Source organism: Dama dama, chromosome 4 (assembly GCF_033118175.1).
Source record: "Dama dama isolate Ldn47 chromosome 4, ASM3311817v1, whole genome shotgun sequence".
NCBI classification, from domain to species: domain Eukaryota; kingdom Metazoa; phylum Chordata; class Mammalia; order Artiodactyla; family Cervidae; genus Dama; species Dama dama.
The window spans coordinates 7,599,111-7,604,336 of record NC_083684.1 but is presented as its reverse complement, the minus strand read 5'-3'; positions in this window follow the sequence as shown (position 1 = coordinate 7,604,336).

Below are 5,226 nucleotides of genomic sequence, written 5' to 3'. Positions count from 1 at the left end.
TCACAGTGAGAGGCTGTACCTAGGCTTTCTGGAGGCCCACCGGGTCATCAGCATCGAGAGTTGGCCAGATGGACTCATCATCGCCGTGTAGCAGGAGGAATGTGACACAGCAGTGTACACCCGCAAAGTCCAGGGCCCCTTCTGCTGGCACAGACACACCTCCCCGCCGATGGCCCTCTCGTGCGGCCGCGGGCTTATGAGCATCTGGGTGTTCTGACCGGCCGCTTGCCAGACCCTGCAGGGGGTGAGGGGCACAGCTCTGGGAGGACGAACAAGATATATTAATACATTTTCTCTTAATTAAAAACTAACGAGCCGTGTTTCCCCAGCTGGTCAGTGCTGTCGGGGCCATGTCTTACTAGCGGAGGTTTGGCCTATGGCTGTGCGTGAGGCAGGGCTTCTGGGAGCGGGCAGGGGGCCGTGGAGAGCACTGCTGAGGGTCCACCAAGCCTGCAGGGCCCGTGGAAGGCCCATCTGCAGACTCACAACTGAGCCACTTGGCGGAGCCTCTGAAGCCTGAGGAAGAGCCGGGCTGGACCCCGGGTGGGACAGGCCTCGCGCTTCTCGCACTGGGCATTGCCTCGTGCCTTGGCTTGTCCCTTCCTGGAGCCCCCGCCTCACTCTCACGTACTGGGCTCACAGTGTGGGCTCAGGGGTCTCACTGAGGCCTCCCTTCAGGGTGATGGTGCTCGGGGGTCGCCTTTGTGCCCCGCACCCACCCTGCTGAACCGCAGCAGTGAGCACAGCTTGCAGCATCTCTCACCAGCAGGGGGAGGTTGACCTTCGTTCAGCTAAGACTTGGGACGCCTGCATGTGTCTGCGGGACCCTGCCCCTCTGAGTGGGCAAGTCCCAGTCCCTGAGTGCTGATGGCATAGCAGGTGAGGTCTGGCTGAGCAATCTCGGGTGTGCTGCCTCCCTCCTGCGTCTCCCTGGGGCTCCCATTTGCAAAGTGAAGACAACGAGAATACTGCTGATCTGGGCTGTTGGGAGCAAGATAATGACACAGTGCAAAGTGGGGAAAGCCTTCTAAGCTCACAGCAGCATCCTGCTGGGAGTGGTCAGCTGGCACAGCTGGCCTGGGCACCGAGGGCCGCCGCACAGAGTGAGGCTGTGAGGGGAGCCCCGCGCACCCTTCCTGCTCTTGAGATCTGATGTTGCAGCGGGAGAGGGACCAGCACTGAACAGACGATCCCAGATACAGTCACGTCCGGCTGTGCCCAAGTGTGCCAGCGCTGCTCGGGCCTTCGAAACCCAGCCTAGGGAGCAAGGCTGCTGGGGTTGGGGGCGGCAGGGAGCAGGCTGTCTCACATCATGGTGGTGGGTCCTCCTGCTTTCAACAGCTTTGCAGCATCTAGCTGGTGGAGGCCATCTGGATCCCTTAGGGACTAGGTGGGTGGTAATGAGTTTCAGCACCACTGGCCTGCACACCATTGCCTGATGGGGATACAGGAGAGGGGGCCTCTGGCTGGGAATCCACGTCTGCTCTTCACTCTGCCGTCTCCTCCTGCCCCCAGGGTGTGAAACCTTGTAGCCGCAGATTCTCCAGACACCAGAACCCTAGGAGACTGGTCCTAAAGGGCCTCTAGGAGAACTGGGTCCAGCCTTCTCCGGTTGTTGAGAAGGAAGATGCAAACACCAAAAGACCTGAATCTCAGGGCCCAAGAACTTGGGCCAGGCTTTTCCCTTCACTGGGCCTCAGTTTCCCCGAGTACAGTGGAAGTGCTGTGCTAGATGGGTGCTGGCCACCTTTTCATCTGTGATATGCTCATTTTCATAAAAAAACCCCCCAAAAAACCACAATTGCAAGAAGCATGATAAAGCCTTGTCAGTCTTCATTTTCCAAGTTTTCTGTGTGTTTTTTTTTTAATCAGAAGACAAAATGTGATTAGACCATATGCTAGGCTAATTGTTCCCAAAACAGAATTGAAGCATTTGAATATGTTTGCAAGAGGGAAGCAAAGTGGAGGAAGCTGTGGGGAATTAGCGCTGATTTCTCCCCAGGGTGGGCCCCCTGGGGACTTGGGGGGCTGTGGGTGTTGCCGTGGGGAGCAGGAGCCCCAGAGTGGGGAGGGTGTGCTTTCCCTGTGACCTAACTGTATGCAAGGCTGAGGTGTGTGGGGGCCAGTGTCCCCATGTCCATTCATTCACACTCACTCATTCATTCCCTCTGGAGACATGAGTGGAGCACTCAACCCTCCTGGTCGGGAGGACGGCTGTGCTTCCTGCAGAGCCCTGGGCTGGCTCGAGACCTGGGGAGACACAAGGGGCTGCAGCTCTGTGTGATGGGGTGTGGAGGGTTGGGAATGCTGACGCTGGAGCAGAGGCGGGGGGACCGGCCTTTCCAGAAGAGAAGTGGCCTGTGTGAAGGCCAGGCCAGGAGCAGCCTGGCCCACAGGGGCCGTAAGCAGATCGTCAGGCCATTGTGTCAGGAGCTAGGAGCTCAGGAGTGGCAGTCTGTGGCTGGAGAGGCTGGTGGGTGGGATCCAGTGAGTGACCCGGGTGAGTGCAGGCCTGGAGGGGATGGAGTCGCCTCTGCGTGTAGGGCTGTGCGCCCTCCCTTGGGGAGCTGCCAGGTCAGCTGAGGATGTCCCTCACTGGGAGGGTCACCAGCTGGCCCCCCCCAGACCGAGTCACACCCTAACTTCTCCTGTTTCATAACCGGAGGCCAGACTGTTGAAGAGGATAGCAGTGCTCCTAAGAATGACCTGGTCCCTGAAGACAGAGCTTTAGGGACCACAGAGAGTCTCGAGCCCAACGCTATGGATGGGGAAACGGAGGCGTAGGGAGATGGGGGCGTGGAGAATCGTCATTCCCAGCAGAGGCTGGGTTAGAACCCCACACACGTGGTCTCCTGGCTCACTGTGGCCCCTCTGCTCAGAGCACTGGACAGTGACCAGCCTCCTCCGGTGTGATGTGGCTGCTGCCAGTGGCTTTGGTGGAGGGTGTAGAGAAAGTGGGGAGCCTCTCTCTGCGGTTCTGCATAAAGGAGATGGACACAGGCCTCATCTGCAGGAAACTCCCCTGACGAGGCAGGATCTGATGTTTGCAGGTGCTGCGCTGGAGGAGGCAGAGACTAGAGAGGGGGGCCTGCTAGGCCTCTTGGAGGATGGTGGTGGGGGGGATAGGGTGGGCAGGCCACAAGCCCAGGAGAGAGGACTAAGGATGAATTTAGTGATCGTAAGACCTCGGAAACAAGTGGTGAAACAGCTGAGCCAGGGGAACTCAGAGACAAGAAATACCCAGGAAGGGGCAGGGCTGAGTGCCAGGCTGGGCCATCTCTCCCACCCTCCGTGAATGCTGTCCCACCACCCCGCAGTGGCTGAGATTACAGAGGGCCGACAGATGCACTCAAATATGGTTTTATTCAAAGAATGCGCTTAATTAGGTATTTATGCCTGTGGTTCTGAGTCCAAAGTTTTCTCTCTTTTTGGCATGCAATCCAAGAATGCTATTGAAGATCATCTGCAGAGGAGTATCCTGATAGTTGGAAAGTAATAAAGCAGATGGTCCCACTGTTAAAGCTGACCTTTCTCTCCCTTCTCGTGGCTAAGCAGGGCAAGACTGGACCCTGGTGCCACTCACGTGGGTCCCTCACTGTGCAGAGCACCTGGGCCTTCGCAGCCAGCCTGGGCCCACGGCTGGGAGACTTGGGGCCTCCCAGAAGGCCAGCTGGAAGGGCCAGAGCCACTGAAAGATGGGGCATCTGAGGCCCAAAGTCATGCAGTAGAGTGACCCCTGTCCCCCCCCACAGGCAGGAGCCCCACCCAGGCCTATGGCCCCCCCAACTTTCCAGAACCAGGAGAGTGTCCAGCTTGCTGTTCTCAGACAGGTAAGGCTCACAGCTGAGCATCGTGGTCCTGAGCTCAGGGGAGGGCAGGAGCCATGGCTTGGGGTCTGGAGGATTCCCGAGTGTCCTGGGTCTGACCCATACCCATTGCCTTCTTGGCCTGTCCTGATCTCTCTTCTTGGTCTCTCTCCTCTGCCCCCATCACTGCCTGGGGTGTGGGTCAGAAGGGCAGCCCAAGCGCTCCAGGCCTGAGCTTCCCCTCATGGGGCAAGTCAAGTCCTCCAGGGGCCATGGGTGCCTCCCCCTGCCTGGTACCCCACAGGCCTGTGGTGTAAATGCGGATGTTCAGTACTTACCTTCAGTTGCAAAGAACATAATCTGACTTCATTATTGACCATCCAGTGATATTCATGTGTAGAGCCATCTCTTCAGTTCAGTTCAGTTCAGTCAGTCAATCATGTCCACCTCTTTGTGACCCCACGGACTGCAGCACGCCAGACTTCCCTGTCCATTACCAACTCGCGGAACTTACTCAAACTCACGTCTATTAAGTTGGTGATGCCATCCAGCCATCTCATCCTCTGTCATCCCCTTCTCCTGCCTTCAATCTTTCCCAACATCAGGGTCTTTTCCCATGAGTCAGTTCTTTGCATCAGGTGGCCAAAGTATTGGACCTTGAGCTTCAGCATCAGTCCTTCTAATGAATATTCAGGACTGATTTCTTTTGGGACTGACTGGTTGGATTTCCTTGCAGTCCAAGGGACTCTCAAGAGTCTTCTCCAGCAACACAGTTCAAAAGCATCAGTTCTGTACTCAGCTTTCTTTATAGTCTAACTCTCATATCCACACATGACTACTGGAAAAACCATAGCTTTGACTAAATGGACTTTTGTTGGCAAAGTAATGTCTCTGCTTTTTAATATGCTGTCTAGGTTGGTCATAGTTTTTCTTTCAAGGAGCAAGCATCTTTTAATTTCATGGCTGCAGTCACCAGCTGCAGTGATTTTGGAGTCCAAGAAAATAAAGTCTGTCACTGTTTCCATTGTTTCCCCATCTATTTGCCATGAAGTGATGGGACTGGATTCCATGATCTTAGTTTTTTGAATGTTGAGCTTTAAGCCAACTTTTTCACTCTCCTCTTTCACTTTCATCAAGAGGCTCTTTAGTTCTTCCTCGCTTTCTGCCATAAGGGTGGTGGTCATCTGCGTATCTAAGGTTATTGATATTTCTCCCAGCAATCTTGATTCCAGCTGTGCTTCAATCCAGCCTAGCATTTCACATGATGTACTCAAGTCATCTCTTGGGTTGTTGGAAAAGGCATTTACTACAATCAGCATGTTCTCTTGACAAAACTCTGTTAGCCTTTGTCCCGCTTCATTTTGTAGTCCAAGGCCACACTTGCCTGTTATTCTGGGTATCTCTTAACTTCTTACTTTTG